The sequence below is a fragment of the Rhinatrema bivittatum genome, chromosome 6 (assembly GCF_901001135.1).
Source record: "Rhinatrema bivittatum chromosome 6, aRhiBiv1.1, whole genome shotgun sequence".
Lineage (NCBI taxonomy): Eukaryota > Metazoa > Chordata > Amphibia > Gymnophiona > Rhinatrematidae > Rhinatrema > Rhinatrema bivittatum.
In genome coordinates, this window is record NC_042620.1 from 300,474,209 (window position 1) to 300,493,997 (window position 19,789).

Genomic DNA, 19,789 nt, shown 5'->3' on the forward strand with positions numbered 1-19,789 from the left:
TTTGCCCAGCATAATGTTATCTTTATGATCCAAGACAGAAGGACACTGAGGCAAATAACTATTTGGGATGGTTGGTGAATGAAAATATTCACTATTCAAGAGCTGGAACAGAGGCTGCACAGACGATGGAAGGATGACAAACAGGAAAAATAAATGGGCATTTCATGAGGAATGTGGGCCGCAGATTTCATTAGCTATATCATTTCCCTATGCATGAGACATTACCTTTGGACATACAAAGTCATAGGGGTGTCACTGGTCCTCTTTAGGTAAAGCTGAGGAAATGCCACTGAGCATGGTTGAGTCATGATATCGGTGTGATCTAAACACAAGAAGTCAAAAAAGCCTGCCCACACATCATCTGTATATTCTCTATCCCAAGTTCATGGGAATGAATGGGGAAAATCCCCGTGCCCCCACTGGACCACCAGGTACTCGTAAAAAGTTTTGGGGGGGTTCGGGGGGGGGGGGGTGGGGGAAGGTAAGGGGTCAATTTTAAAGAGTCGGGCCTCACTAAAAAAAATTAACGATGTGAATCGGAACCGATTCCGATTCACATCTCCAGCAATCAGATTTTTTTCTCCCTCCAGCCGATCCCAATCGTTAAGATGATCGGGCACACGATTCACATCTCTAATATACACATTCCTTCACAATCTCCTCACACAGACTCACTTTCTGTGGCACACACCCACACCCTAATTCATAGTATCTCTCATACACACCCACACACATACACACCCACACACCTCTACACACAGCCTCGCAGTTTGTCACATAAGCAACTTCTACACACAGTCTCATCAGAGCCTGCTCTATCTTTGTTGTGAGCAGGATGGGCTCCGCTCTTGGCATTGTGGGACCTGTACCATCTTTGCCGTGAGTGGGATGAATTTCATTTGTGGCATGCCTGGGCCTTCTCCCTCTTCACATGATGATGCACACCAGGGCCTTCTCACTCTTCGCAGCAACACAGCACACCTCAGATGTCTCCTTCTTTGCCATGTCGCAGCATGCCAGGGCCTGCTCTTTGCCACGAGCGGGACGGGTCTGCTTGTGGCACACTGCGGCCCTCACCTTCTTTGCCATCATGTGGCATGCCGGGACCTGCTCTTTCTTCACCGCAAGTGGTATAGGTCCACTCGTGGCATGCTGCGGCCTTCTCCTTCTTTGCCACAATGCATCACACTGGGGCCTGTTCTTTTCTCACTGCAAGCGAGCTGGATCCACTCACGGCAGGCTGGGTCCACTCACGGCACACTGGGTCTGCTCCATTTTTACTGCAGTGGGATAGTGTCTGCTCACAACATGCCAGGGCCTGCTCCAAATTCTGCTCATAAAATGGAAATTCTGCACTGGAGGAGAATTCTGCACAAATTCTGAGTTCCACAGTAGTGCAGAATTCCCCCAGGAGTAATACATACGCTATGCAGTCCTCAGTCCTTGCATTGCTGTTATGCCAGCCTTATAGTCTTATAACCCTCTTCCATACTGACCAGTGGAGCCTCATCTGTCATATACAAGGGATCAATCACTGAATCACCAACTCTGCATCTCCAGCACTGATAACATAATACAGTGGGTTCAATGTTCACTTCTCTCCCCCCCCCCCTTTGCAATCACCCAGCCACATTCTACAGCCCAGATATCATGTATATCCACTGGTATATTGTCTTCTAGGCTAGGGTGCTCTGCTCACACTTGCTATAGGTTCTCTAAATAGAGAAACATTCTAGTACTCATGGATAAATCTGGAGATTTCTTCTTCTTGCCCCTTCCCCAAAGCTTGCTGCTCAGAATCACCAAAAAGCACAAGATGCCCCTCATTTGGGACTAGGCAGTTAAAATAGACCTGAGTTCTTTAAATGTTGTTGTTGTGCTTCCTTAATGGTGGTGCGGGACACAGTGTTAAAAAGCAGCTGTTGTGCTTATGCTCATTGCCTGACTGATAGCCTATCAAGGCAGAAACTGAGCCACCATTGTCAGCCATCGCTTATTTGCATTACATTTCCATTGTGATTCTGAAATTATTTTGTATGTGTGCTCAATGAAACTACCGGTTAATTCCTAATTCACTTGTATGATATTATGAATATATTAGTAGTTTCCTGAACCTTTTTTTCTGATTTTAAACACATTGTATAATTCTACTTTGCATACTATGCATTAAGTATTTAGCTATGTTATAATTACATAATCATATGTATGCAACACTTAAATCATGCTGAAAATAAATTCCTTTCAAGAATAATGCATTTGGATATTAATTCAAAACCAACATATTTTATCAGTAATTCCATTGATACTAAAACTTAACTATGGGAAATTCATTATTCAGTTGTTCTTTATGCTTAGAACATCTGTAGAACAGCACATCTGCAATACTAAGTAAAATGTAATAATTGTGTAACCTGTAACATAGTTAAATGTAAACTATTCTCCTGTATGTTTGAGTTATAATAACTGCATCAATTGGAAAGACTTACACATGTAAAAAGATGAACAGTGGCAGCAAAAACAAGTTGATAAAATAAGAATAATGAGAGAGAGAATAAAAAGAAACAAAAAGTGAGCCAGAACTAAGATGGACAAAAATCAAGAAAGGAAAGAACAAAATTAAAGGTGAATTTTAAAAGCTCAATGCGTGCATCAATCATGGGATGTGCGAATTTGTTGAGCCGGTGCATGCCAAGCGGATTTTAAAAGCCATCAGATCCGAATGTATCTGCTGCTGTATGCACAAATGAAAAGTTTCAAAAAAGGGGTGGGGAGTGGGTGTGGCTGGGAGGGGCATGGGCAGGGCATGGACATTCTGGTATTTTTACATGAAATTTGAATGTAAATACTTACACACACTGGTGTGCACCGAGTCCCCTGCTGCATAATTTTACTTCTGCTATGGATGATGTGTAACCTGTAAAACAACAAAATCAAAGCAAATCCATAGAATTTTAAAGTCTGGGGCTAATAGGGAGTAAGGGAGGCTATTAAACTAGGACGTTTTGGAAGTCCTATCCCTTAACTGGGTGAACGGGGAATGAACTTGGAAAACCGTCAAGGCCATCGGTGTGCATGGCTTTTAAAATCCCTCCACTTATGTGGTAGAAGTGGCATTTGCACGCTCAGGTGTGCCACTTAAAATGGAGTGCAAATGTGTGTGCAGTCAGGCTGATTTATAATATGTGTGCATATCCGCATGTACGTTATAAAATAGCTGCAGCCCTGGGCACAGGCCGAAGAACGTGCGTACATGTACACCCACGCGCTGCTTTGAAAGGTACCAGCTTGGTTTTTATTTGTTGCGAGTTGCATTCAGTTATTTTCCTGTGTTCAACAATTTAACTTGACTTGCATTTGACTCTCAGAGTCAATCTGGAATTTTCAACTCTATTATGGATTTTCTAACTTCCCCACCTGCAAGAAGAATATGAAAAAATGTGATATTTAATTTCAAGTTGACATTTTACAGACACTGTCATTGATCAGGCACAACTAATTAGTCCAGGACTCTTTGGTCCCATATGCAATAATTTTATAATAACAACATTCCTAGCTTTAAGCATCATGCAGCTTTGAAATGTTTTTTAAACATCAGTAGAAGTAAAATTACAGGACTATATGCAACCCCTATGGGCTAATAAACTCCCCATGAATCCCCAGGGTCCTCTTCAATTCCACTGGGTTTAGGATATTTACACTTTTCACACAGTTCTTAAATCTCTATTTGAGTTCCAAGATTCACTGAGCATTGTCAAGACAATCCTTGAATACAGCAGTAATAATCATGCTGGAAGTTGCCTGACAATTGATGATGGAATAGTGAAAGTAAAAATGTACTACTCCTCATGCAAGTTACAGATTTAAGGCCGGATTTTCAAAGGGTTACACGCGCTGGGCCTATTTTCAAAAGACCCGGTGATGCGCGTAAAGCCCCGAGATGCGTGTAAGTCCCGGGGTGTTACTAAAGGGGTGGGGCATGGGAAGGCGGGGTGGTCCAGGGGCGGGGTCAGAGGCTTCCGGCACAGCAGCCATTTGTCGCTGTGCGGGGGATAGCGAGCCAGCAGTGGGCCTGCGTGCAACTTACTTCAGCCCCAGGGCTGAAGTAAGTTTTAAAACGAGAAACAAAAAAAAGAAAAAGTAGGAGGAAAGGGCGGGGGAGGTAGGGGAAGGGAAGGTAGGATGGTGGGTAGGGAACAGGGGAAGGCAGCGAGGCTCAGCGTGGGCTCAGCGCGCGCAAGGTACACAATTGTGCACCCTCTTGCATGCGCTGACCCCTGATTTTATAACTTGCATGCGCCTGTGCACGCAAGTTATAAAATCGGGCATACATGTGTGTGCACCGGGTAGCACGCGCACATGTATGCCCACGCGCACCTTTTAAAATCTACCCCATAGCTCTTAATTCTGTGACTTTATAACCCTTAATGCATCTTTTCTATTGTATCCCTTGTTTGTACTTGTGCCCTGATCCTTGCCAATTGTAAAAGTAGTTTTGGAGCTCCCTCCCAATTTCAGGACTCAGATTTTCCTAATCCAGTTTGGACAATATATATTAAAGTCCCATAAGAACATAAGAAAATGCGATACTGGGTCAGACCAAGGGTCCATCAAGCCCAGCATCCTGTTTCCAACAGTGGCCAATCCAGGCCATAAGAACCTGGCAAGTACCCAAAAACTAAGTCTATTCCATGTAACCATTGCTAATGGCAGTGGCTATTCTCTAAGTGAACTTAATAGCAGGTAATGGACTTCTCCTCCAAGAACTTATCCAATCCTTTTTTAAACACAGCTATACTAACTGCACTAACCACATCCTCTGGCAACAAATTCCAGAGTTTAATTGTGCGCTGATTAAAAAAGAACTTTCTCCGATTAGTTTTAAATGTGCCCCATGCTAACTTCATGGAGTGCCCCCTAGTCTTTCTACTATCCGAAAGAGTAAATAACCGATTCACATCTACCCGTTCTAGACCTCTCATGATTTTAAACACCTCTATCATATCCCCCCTCAGTCGTCTCTTCTCCAAGCTGAAAAGTCCTAACCTCTTTAGTCTTTCCTCATAGGGGAGTTGTTCCATTCCCCTTATCATTTTGGTAGCCCTTCTCTGTACCTTCTCCATCGCAATTATATCTTTTTTGAGATGCGGCGACCAGAATTGTACACAGTATTCAAGGTGCGGTCTCACCATGGAGCGATACAGAGGCATTATGACATTTTCCGTTTTATTCACCATTCCCTTTCTAATAATTCCCAACATTCTGTTTGCTTTTTTGACTGCCGCAGCACACTGAACCGACAATTTCAATGTGTTATCCACTATGACACCTAGATCTCTTTCTTGGGTTGTAGCACCTAATATGGAACCCAACATTGTGTAATTATAGCATGGGTTATTTTTCCCTATATGCATCACCTTGCACTTATCCACATTAAATTTCATGTGCCATTTGGATGCCCAATTTTCCAGTCTCACAAGGTCTTCCTGCAATTTATCACAATCTGCTTGTGATTTAACTACTCTGAACAATTTTGTGTCATCTGCAAATTTGATTATCTCCAGATCATTTATAAATATATTGAACAGTAAAGGTCCCAATACAGATCCCTGAGGCACTCCACTGTCCACTCCCTTCCACTGAGAAAACTGTCCATTTAATCCTACTCTCTGTTTCCTGTCTTTTAGCCAGTTTGCAATCCACGAAAGGACATCACCACCTATCCCATGACTTTTTACTTTTCCTAGAAGCCTCTCATGGGGAACTTTGTCAAACGCCTTCTGAAAATCCAAGTATACTATATCTACCGGTTCACCTTTATCCACATGTTTATTAACTCCTTCAAAAAAGTGAAGATAAATAGAATACCCTTCTTACTTCTCAGTCCTCTCTCCTCACTGTCCTTGATACATGAAGGGTATCTCTCCACTCCTCAAATCACCATCCAGGTGATAGTATACTGGTTTACACCCAAATATACCAGTGTTCTTCTCCTAAAGTCCAACCTTTCCTCCTCCTCCTCCATCGAATGAATGAAGACTTATTCCTTCAGTTACGTCTGGAAAGTTATTGAGTCCTTTCGAATGAGAAAATCCTGCTCTCTTTTAGAATGACATTCTTTGGGTCCCTGGGTCCTAGGGATGATCCCACACCTGAGAATAAAAATCAGAGACTAGGTTTAGACAGGCCCTGGGACTCCAGGAGAAGGTAATTTCTGTGACATTGCTGACCTGATTGTTTGTGAAGTTGAACTATGTGAGTACAGAGGGAATAGGCAGCTCCTGACAATAGCTGGCATGAAACTGCGTTTGGGAAGTGTGAAGATAAACTATATGAGAAAGTAGTGTAAGGCAGCTCCTTGAAAGAAAGCTGGCCAGTTTTGTTGGTTTAAATTTGAAATGCTGACGTTTGACACTGTAAATAAAAGGACTTACAGGAAAAAGATGTGGTTGCTTGTGTTAGTGCCACGCCAGTAAATCTCACCATTCCTCCCTCTCCAACCACCCTGTAGAATAGGCACCAAAGTGGCTGGACCACAATCTGATAGTGTCTAAAACTCATAGAAAAGAGCTCTGCATTCAATACAAAATAATTGGAGAGCTCATGGAAGCTGTTAAAGCTCAGACTGATTTTTGGACTCAAAACACTGAATGCCTACAGTGGTCTTTGACCTCACTAACAATGCAATGACAGAAAAGAACTTTGTCCTATTGCTTCAAAATATATTTGCCTTGTGTAAATAAAGGTGGACTTTATTTATTAAATGCTCTCATCTCTTCTTTCAATGTTATTCTCTCCTCTTTATCAGGTCTCTCCTTTCCTGGTGATTTTCTCTGAAAACTTTGAGGATAACTTTCAAACAACTTTTCAAACATTTGTATATGGACATGCGACTATCAGCATTGCATTGAAAGAGCATACTTTTTGCCCATCTTGTAAACGTACACGTATATTTTGAGGTGAATTTTAAAAGCCCGGTGCATGCCAAACTTGGGAAATATATGCACGTCAGGCTCGTGCATGCCCACCAAATTTTAAAAGCTGCCCGGAAGCTCGTGTATCTCCCGCAGCGTGCACATCTCAGAAGTTTTCAAAAAGAGACAGGATGTGGCATGGTCTAGACAGGACATGAGCATTTTGGAACACAGCCAAGAGATGTGTGCATAAATACTTATGCGCCTGGGCATGCATCCAGATGCCCTGTCGTGTAGGTTTACTTCTGCTAGGGATGAGGTGTACGTTAAAAAAAATAAAAAGAAAGAGCCATTTTCCCAGAGGTTTAAAGGGTAACTGGGTTAAGTGTGGACTATCAAACCAAGGGGATTGGAGCACCTATCAGTTAACTGGGTGAACTGCTGGACTGGACGAACTGATGAAACTGACAATGGCAAGGATGCCATTTTAAAATTCTCTGACATATACAGTAGAAATGGGATTTATGCGCATAGGCATGTGCCCACTTAAAGTTGGGTGCACATATGTGTGTGGTCAGGTTATTTTATAACATGCGTGCATATAAGTATGCAAGTTAAGAAAAATGGCCCCATATCTGAGTGCACGGCAATGCCAAAGAGCACCTGTGTGCCAGTTTGAAAGTTACCATCTCGATGCGTGAAGAAAAATAGAAATTGTTCACATGAAACCCTGATTCATATCCAGAAGTGAATATATTTTAAGAAATGTGCGCATAATTGAAATAACCAGCTTGCTGATACCTCCGCCTATTTACCCAGTCCATCTCCAGTTCATTGAGATCCTCCTAGTACTTCACTCTGAACTCCCCCCATTTCACCCAAATCTTTCACCCAGTAATAGCAGACCAGTCTGATATCAATTGCACTAAATAATTATCAGGTATAAAATAGCACTACTAATTTGCCTAATGAATTTACATAAATAGCTTACAAAATAGCAATTTACTTGTGTTCTTCTTGGCTCTGCCCCAGAACACCCCTAGTCTGCCTCTTTTTTGTGCAGGCAAATGTGCACGTGAAACAGAACACAAACGAGTACATTTGATGTTCATAAATAGCTTGTACATGAGCTGCTTACACACGCATATGCAAATTTTGCATGCACAATTCTTTTGAAAATTAACTTGATTATTGCTATTTTGGGAGATGGTCTATTGCCCCTGGAGGTTGTCCCCCTTGAAGGGGCCCCCCTAATTTTGTGATTTGCTAGGAGATGTCACTGGGTTCTCCTCAGAAACTGTTCTTCAGGTTGAAGCCTCAGAGCACCTGCATTGCTCCTTGGACTGCAGAACGAATGATTAAGCAAATCATGCCAATATCTTGGAACTACTCATTTAGCTGTTTTGTTTCAGGTGCAAATTTGTGAATGTGTTTAGGGAATTCTTTTTGGCTGCTTATTGGTTTGGCACAGAGAAATGTGGTCAAATGTATTCATCCTTAAAGGTCTATGGGTATAATTATACAATATTATATTCTCCTCATAGTCTTTATTTTTTTTTTCATGTCCTCTGTTTGCAGTTAACTGACTCCCTCAATAATATATATTTTAACATGTTAACACCTGATCTGAAGCAGGTGTTACATTTCAGGTCATTAGCAAAAACTCATTAAATAGTGCAAGGGAAGAGCATACCATGTCATTTACTTTGCACATGCTAAATCCTTACTGCTATATGACTTTCCTTCATTTTCGTGTGCTGACACATGAATTTTAGGATGCTCGCACTGCAACTTTCTGGATCATTTTAATGTGTATGCTAAGCTCTTAGGACCTGATTTTCAAAAGCATTTACATGTGTAAAACTGGGTTCCTGTTCATACCTAGATCAGTCCAGACTCCAGGGTTTTGCCTCCCTGCCAGTAGATGGAAACAGCAAAGTTTCACTGACACTGCCTTATAACCTGGTGTGCCACCTGCAGTCCCTCAGTATTTCTCTGTCTCCAGTAGATGGTAGAGGTGTGCAAACTGTAGTCTGAATTGGGGATAGGAATTTTTAGCTTTTTTGCCAGGAGGTTGCTAGCTCCTGAAGGGGCTATCCCTCCTGGTCTGAGGCGGATGAGCAAGTGGTTGGTGAGCCTTTAGTTTGGCTCCGTACTTTTCTCAGTGGTGGTTGATAATTGGCTCTCCCCCAGGAGGACCAATTGAGCCTCACTACAATTCTGCAACTTCAGGAAGTTCCAGCTTCAGGGAAGTATCTGCTTTTCTTTTTTTTTTTTATTTGTTTGTACCATTAATATTTTTTTGTTTTTGTTTTTCCTACACAGTGAGTAGAGCTGGGTAAGCAATAACAGTTGGGGGATCTCATGCGGCTCCTGTTCTAAGTGGTTCTAGCCTGCAGGTAGAGGAAGATGGCGCATGGTAGCAGCTGCTATTCTTGTGGGGAGCCGTGTGCTCGTCTTTCACGTACTAGTTTATGTAACCCGTTACATCTCTGGAGGGGAAGGTGGTTTGGGGGAGAAGACTTCTGCTGTAAAACAAGTGAGGCCACCTAAACAAGTGTCAGGAGCATTGGGGGTTGCCGTTGATGTCTTTTCCGTCAGTGCAGGAACAGTGGTCATCTTTGCTTAGGTGGCAGCAAAAACCTCTAGGGAGTCATGGGATTCCCCACCTCCATTACCTCCTGCCGTACATGATTCTGAGAAAGGGCAGGAAGCTTCTGAGGCAGAGGAGTCCATCCGGGGGGGAAGACTTTGATTCATCTGCTTTTTCTTCTGAGTTTATGCTGCTCCTGCACAGAGCTTATCTGGCCAGAAAAGCAGTGGGGCTTAAGATGTCTTGGTCCGAGATATATCCCATCAGTGATTTGTGACCCAGGAAGAGCCACAAAGTCTTGAAGAAGAAAGTATCTGCAAGTATCTAGAGGATCCTGGGTCTGATGGCTCACTCAAATAGCCCTAGGGAGGATTCTGAGGAATCATAGGATTCCGTTGCACCAGTAGACGACTCTCCTGGCACGGGTTCCATCACAACTTGTCAGATTCTGAAGATGTTCAAGAAGATGTGTTTGTAACCAAAGGGGAAAACCATAAGGTTGTGCATCTCTTCTGCAAGAAGGACCTGTGGCCCTTGATTCTCCATGTTTTTAAGGAGTTAAGGATCAAGGTCCCACAGTAGAAGTATGACCAGGAGGGTGTGGACCCAGTCACAGATGGATTGAGGGGTCTGATGAAGGCTTTTCCTTTCCACAAATCAGTAAGGAAGTTGGTTGTCAGAGAGTAGGACACTCCTGAGACAGGCCTGATTGTTGTTGGAGTGATGACTAAGTTATATCCATTGCCAGAAGACACACGAGCTTTTAATGCTTCCAAAGCTGGTCGATTTGTATCAGCAGTGACTAAGAAGACCACCATTCCGGTGGCTGGGTCAGCTGCACTGAAATTTATTCAAGACCAGAAGTTAGAAATTAATCTAAAAAATATTGAAGGTGTTGGCACTGGGCATACAGGCTGCAGTTTGCAGTAGTTTTATGCGAAGAACATGTTTGTGCTGGGTTCAACAATTGCAGACAAAGGAACCTATGTCTGTTACTGCAGCAAAGCAGGCAGAGCAGCTGGAGGCAGCGGTAGCATATGTTACAGATGCCTTATATGCCACTGGGCATGCATGGAATTGCTGCTTCCAGGATTATATCAGTAGCGTCGATCAGGAGACTTCTTTGGTTGAGAAACTGGTCAAAATATGTCTGGTCTGTCACAGCTAGGGGCTTTGATGTTCAAAGGTAAGCTCCTGTTTGGAGAAGACTTGGAACAACTGGTAATGCATCTCAGAGAGTCCAAGGGACATAAAATTGCCAGAGGACAAATCAAAGGGTGGAGATAAGTCATTCCCTATTTGTTCACATTTTCAGGATAATAGATTTAGGCAGAATAGGGCCCCTTCTGGGACTCAGAGACAAAGCTCAGACAGAATACAGTCCTGGGGACAATCCTTTCGTGGAAGGTAGAAAATAGGGATGTGCAGCAGGGACTGATTCGTCCCATTCGGTATTCGGATTCATCAGGACCCAAATCCGTTGCATCCGTTCTCGAGGGACCCCAATCCATTCATTAGTTACATATGTATTTGTTTCCCAAATAAAACCCCATCCCAACCCTTTAAATTTAAATTACTACAACCCCCCACCCCCTTGAATCCCACAAGACTTGCCAAAAGTCCCTGGTGGTCCAGCGGGGGTCCTGGAGCGATCTTCTGCACTCGGGCTGTTGGCTGCCGGTATTCAAAATGGAGCTACCGGTGCCATTGGTCAGCCCCTGTGACATAGTAAGGGCAAAGGCTATCGGCACCATTTTGAATACTGGCAGCTGATGGCCGAGTGAAGGAGATCGCTCCAGGACCCCTGCTGGACCACCAGGGACTTTTGACAAGTCTTGGGGAGGGTGGCTACCAGTGCCATTGGTCACTGTGATGTAGTATGCCCTGTGACATAGTAAGGGCAAAGGCTATTGGTGCCATTTTGAATACCAGCAGCCGACAGCCCGAGTGCAGGAGATCACTCCAGGACCACTCTAGGACCTCCGCTGGACCACCAGGGACTTTTGGCAAGTCTTGGGGGGTTCAGGAGGGTGGGGGGTTGTAGTAAATTAAATTTAAAGGGTTGGGATGGGGGGTTTTTTGGGAAACAAATACATATGTAACTAATGAATAGATTGGGGTCCCTCGAGAATGGATGCAACGGATTTGGGACGAATACCGAATACCGAATGGGACGAATCCGTCCCTGCTGCACATCCTTAGTTTCTACCTTTCACGAAAGGATTGCCCCCAGGACTGTATTCTGTCAGGAGTCGTTCCCCCCCCAAGACTTGACAAAAGTCCCTGGTGGTCCAGCGGGGGTCCTAGAGCGATCTACTGCAATTGGGCTGTCGGCTGCCAGTATTCAAAATGGCCCCGATAGCCATGAATAAAATGAGGAAAATTCAAATCTGAAAAATATAGGTTTCTCTGTCCATAGTGCCTCGTTTGATAACTCACATGTTCTTCACTGTGTCCTGGTCCAAAATGTCTTCTCCAATAAGTTTAGGTAAGTTTCCTCCAGTTCTGATGTAGAGACACTTTGGTCTCCACCAGATGGCCCTAGGTTCCTTTCTTAATTAACAGCTAGGAGAAAAATACTATTCCCTAAGGTACCTCTCTTTGAGGCTTACCTAGGTGGTAGATTCCTTTCTGGTAAGGGAGAATGAGCCAGAGTAGTGAGGGCAATGTGTTTTGATTTAAACGAAGGAAACATTGTTGGAGCCTAACTTGGAGAGCACACAGAAACAGCCCTGCCAGTACTTTCTACTAAAGGCTGGATACTTTTGGGACTGTTCAGACCTGCACTTTCTGGGAGGCAGAAATCCCATTCTCAGGAGTGATCTGCCCGCCTTTCCCAACCGGTTAAGAGAGGTTTGCAGAGACCACCACAATAGTCCTATTTCGATTAAGCTTAGACTATCTATTGGGGGAAAAAAAGTACTTTTTTTCTGCCCCCTTCCATGCCCAGGACTGGAGGATAAGATTTGCTTCCAGAGTAGACCTTTTTCCAAGAAAGGTCCCATGAAAATTGAATTAGAGAGAAGGAGAAAGAAGAACATCTGGATATCCACAATCAGAGCCCTCACCCTGGGATGCAGGACCACAGACAGACTGGTGTTCAGGACATGTGACATAGACCTCAGGTACTCTGGGCAACAGGGGCCCCTACACACAGTTAGGATACCCTGGCCATGTTAGGATACCCATTTTTCTCAGATGGAGGAAACAGATATCTTGATTTCCCACAATGAGGGACACTTACACAGGAGAAGACCTGCAAACATCTTGTACTCTAAAATTTCTACCAAACCTGGATGTAAATGGACTTTGTTAATGCATCTTGATTGTATTATTACAATTCCTAGTAAAAGATTTTGTTCAGGTACCTGCACCAAAGAGCAAGGGTAACATACACACATACAAGATATCCAGTGTCTGGGCCAAGAAGGTTAGCCTTCACCCCCACAGAAAGGACCCTCACCTTGGGGATACAAGAAAGGGGAATGAAAACTGTGAATGAAGACAGCCCCAGTTATACATTTTTTATGGCTCTTCAGGATATGTGCTATCTGCCAATAAAGGGTTACACCAACACACACCAGAGGTGTTGGAAAAACCTTCCCAGCTTCAAAAATAGATGGTTTTTCCAAAATACTGCTCAAAACTTTCAAAACTCTCAATCTGTCTTCCACCTTGCTGTTAACAGGGTGCAAAATGCAAAAGCAGGAATCTAGTCCTTTCTTCCAGGGGGTCCTCCCTTTCAGTCAGGAGCTGATCCAAAATATCCAAAAATCACTCTTAATCTTCTCAGAAAATCTCAGCCTCCAAAACCCTCTTCACTGGACTAGGCCTTGAAGACCTATTTAAAGTCTCCTCTTCAAATCCTCTGAATTGTGAGATCCTAAAACTCTTCTCTAATCTTATAGTACCAACCCTCTGACTATTGCACATGCTCATTGTCCCCAAAAAGAGGATGGCACAAAATCTGGGGAGGTGCACGATATGCAAAAATCCTATCTACAAAAATCCCAAGATGACCACTGGGAAAATATTTGTATGGGTTCTCATCCCTGCTAGATGTGTATGAGGCATGGTATGTGTGTATGTGTACAACTGAGTGAATAGGAGGTGTGTAAGTGACTAGTTAGTGAGTGAACAGGTGTGGTTTGTGTGTAAGTAGATTGTGTGCATGTGTGTGAGTGTGTGGTGTGTGAGTGCATACGGTGTGCATGTGTGTGAATAGGTGAGGTATATGTGAGTATATGGGCTGTGTATTTGCATGTTTGAGTAAGTGAGCAGCGGTGTGCGTGGGAGTGAGTTAGCTGTTGTCTAGTGGGGGTGTGTGTGTTTATACATCAGTGGGTGGGTAGTGTGTATGTGTGCAAATGAGTGATGCACATTTTCCTCTCTGCACTATCCACTTTCCCTCGGTTTCTAGATCTCCTTCCTCCCAGTCTCTTGGTGACAACTTTCCCTTCCTCACCACTCTTCTGCTCTTTTCTGCTTGACCTCCCTCCTTCTCATCCCCACCTCCTCCTGTGCTGCTTGTTGGGTTCAATGTGGCCTGTGCCATGGAAGGTCCACCTTTTCTGCCAGCGGGGGTTGGGAACCCTGCCAACATTGCAGTAGTTTGCACCACTCTTGGTCCTTCTCAGCATTAATTGCACCACTGGGCATGCATGGAATTGCTGCTCTGAAAGTGCTGTCTTGGTCAAGCATACTCACAGAAAAATGCATATGAATGAGTGGATAGACAAACAAATGGACAAAATCTCAATCACAGGTGCTTTTGCTTTTATGTTAAATGTGCCAAAAAGAATAAAATTCATGGTTCTGTCACAGATCTCTCACTTGGAAACATACAAGATACACCTTTGGTAGTTTAATATATATATTTATTTCTGAGAGACAGATTTATTTTTTTAAGAAAGGGCTTATGTATTGAAGTTTTCTCCTATTTTTGGCCTAATTTACAAGTTTTATTTTAATTTGTGTCTATGGGAAACGTGCTTCGTGCAGATGGTCCAAATTTACGGATATCTCTATCTAAAGATATCATGACCAGTTGATGCCCTTGTTTTTTTATGTGATGATCTTATTTTATTAACATTTTTCTTAGGCTTCAAAATCCTATGTTCTATAACTGAGAAGGCTCACTTTGTCTTTGGTATGGTTAGGCAAAATATTTCAATAAAATATAGCACTCAGTTTAGTTAAGAATTTCGTAAATTTCATGCCTATGGCTAAAATGCTTAGTAAACAAATATATTATACTCCTTCCTCTTCTTAGTGAGTTAATATTTAAAGTAAGCAAAAATATTTAGGATGGGCAAGCAGAATTTTTATTAATAATTTATTTAATTGAATAATTTACAATTCACAAATGTGCAGAAATAATTTGCTAGAAATTGCACAATTATTGTGAAAACGAGAAAAAATTGTTTCATTTTTTGTTAATTGTCATGGTAACAGATAGTAAAGACTAAAAATGCCCATCAGCAATCTTATGCACATTTACCCAAAGAAGATCAATTTTCCTCATGAACCAATCTCCAGTCTTGTTGTGTCCTCTTTTGGGTTGGAAGGGCTCCTCCATGCAGGTTACACCATGCCTTCCAGGAAGCACAATGCAGACATATCAATGCAGCCTTGTAGCTCATTATCATTCTCTTGCCACTAGGGATCCTTTGTGTTTATCCCATGCTTTTTGAAGTATGTCACTGTCCTTATCATCACCAGCATCTCCGAGAGGGTATTCTAGGCATCCACCATCCTCTCTGTGAAAAAATACCTCCTGACATTCAGGCCGATACAGTTCAGTGCGCTCCGGGGGAGCGCACTGTTAACCGGCATTTGGACGCGCATTTTCAAAGCGCTAGCTTTACTCCTTATTCAGTAAGGGGTAATAGCGCATCGAAAACGTGCGGCCAACTGCCCCGAGACTAATAGCGCCCGCAACATGCAAATGCATGTACCTAACTTATTAGATGGCTAGAATTTAGCCAGATGTGTCCAAATATTAAATTAGCCTGCTGACATCTGAGTTAGCTGGCTAAATGCTTTTGAATATGGATCTCAAAGTGTCTTTATATCAATCTGCCTACTTACCATACCCCACATACACCACATTAAGGATCTTACAATATACTACTTACCTATTATGATTCTGACGTACCATCTTAGTAGTCTTGCTGTCACATGCCTATATCCAATGCCCCATGAATAGCAGCATGGCTGTTTTTGTGCCTCCCTGTTGTTTGCTGTTTGGGTCTTAGCCTAGTTCTCCCACTGTGCTTCTTTTGCTTAAATGGAAGTAATATTTCCCTAGATAAATAATTTGAAAAAAATAGAAATAAAAGTGTTTCTTCCACCCCCTCCCCTTTTTTTCTGGTTCTTTTTTTTTTTTTTTTTTGCTCTACTCCTGTATAATCCCAGTCTAGTTATTTCACCCTACTACTAAGTTATATTGGGTTGTTTATCCACCCCCCCCCCCCCGAAAAAATAATTTTAAAAAAGAGAAAATGTTTTCTCCTACCCACATTATTTCTTGCTTTCATTCTTGCTGTGAAAGCATATAAGGCCTTTGAGCTGTTTACAACTGAACAAATTCTATGCTTTGGGGTTATGACACCTTTGTGCTGGTTGCATTGACTGTGCTCTTTGCTTTGTTAGTTTAAACACTTTTTTGCTATTTGTGATAGTCTTTACTCAATGCCTTCGTGGTTTAGACACCTTTGTGCTTTTTGTGATGGATCAGAGTCATGGAGTTTTATACACCTTTCTGTGATGGACTACATAAGAAAATAAGAAGTTGCCATACTGGATCATACCAAGGGTCCATGAAGCCCATGGTCTGTTTTCAACAGTGGCCAATTCATGTTACAAGTATCTGGCAAGTACCCAAACATTAAATAGATCTCATGCTACTAATGGCAGTAATAGTAGTGTCTTTTCCTTAAGTCAACCTGATTAATAGCAGTTAATGGACTTTTTCTCCAAGAACTTATCCAAACCCTTTTTAAACCCAGCTATATTAACTGCAGTAACCACATCCTCTGTCAACAAATTCTAGAGATTAATTGTGCATTGAATGAAAAAGAACTTTCTCTGATTAATTATAAATGTTCTACTAGCTAACTTCATGGAGTTCCCCCTAGTCCTTCTATTATCCAAAAGAGTAAATAACCAATTCAAATCACGCATTCTAGACCTCTCATGATTTTAAAGACATCTATCAGCCGTCTCTTCTCCAAGGTGAACATCCCTAACCTATTTAGCCTTTCCTCATAGGGGAGCCATTCCATTCCCTTTATCATTTATCATTCTGGACAATACTCCATGTCTATAGAGTTTAGGTACTTTTGTGCTGTTTATGATAGACCATACACTAAGCCTTGGGGGGTTTGATGACTTTACAATATTTGCAATTCTCCAAACTATGTTGGGGTTTAGCACTCATTGGCATGTATTAGCTCTATAATCACCACAGTTAAATAATTAATAGATGGGACCATAACTGATTTAAAAGTCCATTAGCAGTTTCAAGGTACTGGATATATATGACAATTGCTCGATCTTAATAGTTTAAAAGAAAAATATGCTATTGGTAGAATCAAACACATTCCTCCTGCTGATATAGGCATCTCCCACTCCTGCTTTCTTTGAGGTTCTTTTGAAATCCCATTCCTAGTAATTGCTGACTTTTGGTCCTGCCCTGGCTATCTTTCAATGTATATGCATGCTATACTACTCCTTGGGCTTTTGATGCCATTCTCCCTTATCATCTCAGTCCTCGAGGTATAGTTTTGTAATTTGTATTCTATTACAAATTAGTGTTTCTCTGCTCCTACCATTTCAAATTTTTAGTAATTGTCAGTGCTACTGTTGCTGACACTACTCCAAGCCAGTCTTGGTACCTTAGGGTGGGTGTGGGAGGGGCTCCTCATTCACTTCTATTGGGGGGAGGAGCATTTATGGGGTCTGGGGCGGGGCCAGGGGTGGGGCCTTGGGCAGAAGGGGTATGGCCTGGGGGCATGGCCGAGGGCAGGATGAGGTGGAAGGGGGCATGGCTACACCCCCATTCACTTCTATAGGGAGTGGGCGGGGTATGTGCGGGACTTAGACCGGAAGTGAATGCTGATTGGCTACTGTCATCCTTATCTCACTTGTCAATCAGTTTGATTGATTGTGTACCTATTATACTACTAGGGGAACTCCTGTCACTGCAGATACTGCTTTATTCTATTACAAATCCTTGAGCTCTTCTTGCCATTTTTGGTTCTATATTGATGTATAGTCTTGATGGGTTGGCATACTTTCATCTTTCTGATGATGTCTACTCACCAGTTTGATTATAAATGATTAGAGAATCCTAATTTAGATGTCTAAAATAGCCTGCATTGCTTCCCCCTAACAAATGATTATGACCTATGAAATGATTGAATGAACTGAACAAATTTTCTGATTCCCCACATGTCTACTGTCTACTCAGTCAATGGATCCCATTATTCAAAAGCATTGGGGTAGATTTTAAAAATTTGCGCGATCGCGTACTTTTGTTCGCGCACCAGGCGCGAACAAAAGTACGCTGGATTTTATAAGATACGCGTATAGCCACACGTATCTTATAAAATCGTCGTGCGCAAGGGGGTGCACATTTGTGCAACCAGCGCGCGCCGAGCCCAGCGCACACTGCCTGTTCCCTCCAAGGCCGCTCCGAAATCAGAGCGGCCTCGGAGGGAACTTTCCTTCGCCCTCCCCCGCACCTTCCCTTCCCCTACCTAACCCACCCCCCCGGCCCTATCTAAATTTGCACGTGCTGGCTGGCAGCCCTGCTCCGTGTTCCGGTCCCGGGGGCTGGTCCGGAGGCCGTGGCCACGCCCCCGGAACACCCCTGGGCTGAAGCCACGCCCGTGTCGCCGCCCCTGAAATGCTGCGACATGCCCCCAAAATGCCGTGTCACTCCGGGCACGCCCCCAACACCCCCCGACATGCCCCTTTTACAAAGCCCCGGGACTTACGTGCGTCCCGGGGCTATGCGCGCGCCGGCGGCCTATGTAAAATAGGCACGCCGGTGCATGAGGGCCCTGCGCGCGTAAATCTGGCCGGATTTACACGCGCAGGGTATTTAAAATCCGCCCCATTGCTTTTATCAGCTGGGAAAGATTGCTCATTTAGATTCTTTAAACTTTCAGGTGCTTGGTCCAATCAGTTATTTAACCTGCCTTCTTGTTTTTGGCTAAAGCACAAGCTGGTCATCTTGGGTCCTTATTTGGACTTGTAACATTCATGTAATCAGATTTAAAGAATTGACTCTAGTTAACCGATCAGTCATTCTAGGCACAAAGGTTTATGGAAGTCCCTTTCCTTCTTGTAGGCATAACTTGTAATAGCCTCAAGACTGCTAATAATTCTGCTAATCCAGCACAATGACAGATAACTTGCTGTTTTCTAGGGATGTGCATTCGTTTCATCCATTTCATACGTTTCCTATACAAGCACATAATATGAAATGTATGAAACATATGAAACGAATGCACATCTAATTGGCATGTAATGGGAAACGTATGAAACGAATTAAACAAATGAAATGAATGCACATCCCTACTGTTTTCTCTCCCACTTATCTGTTGTCCTAGTTCTTATTAAGTATTCTGAAATACAGATTTCAATGGTTTCTTAAGAAGTCCTGTTAGATATATCTGTACCTATCTCCTAAAATCGTATGACATTTTTTTCTATACAGTCCTGCACGTTTCATGTTTATTAATTCATGACAAATAATCACACCATCTACACTATTAATAAAGCTTCTACTGTTTCTTTTTATTTTCATCTTTCCCACTGCCAGATGATTGTGAGCACTCCTCCATGCTCTCCTCAGAATGATGTTCAGCCAAATAATATGTGGGCTGCTGAATGTAGCTTGCAACTGCAGAATCTTTTTCTTGATGTTCTACATTAAGTAGATGCTTTTCAAATGACACAAATTCTTGCCTCCCAGGTAAATTTTTATGATCAGGGAGGAAACCATGACCTCTACCTTTTATGTATCTGGTTCAGTATTTTTTTTTTAATAACCATCCAATAAACTTGTACTCCCTTCAGAGCCAAGCCAACATTTTCCTGTCGTGCTCTCTTCAAAGGAGTTATTGCAGATTCAAATACTAGATTTGTTGTGCTTGATGCCACCTGCAATAAAATATTCTGAACATGAAAGCAGCATAAATGTTCAGTTTTGTAAGAAGCTAAAACAGTTAATAGTACTATATATCAAACTAACCTTAATGCAATTTCCTTGGTC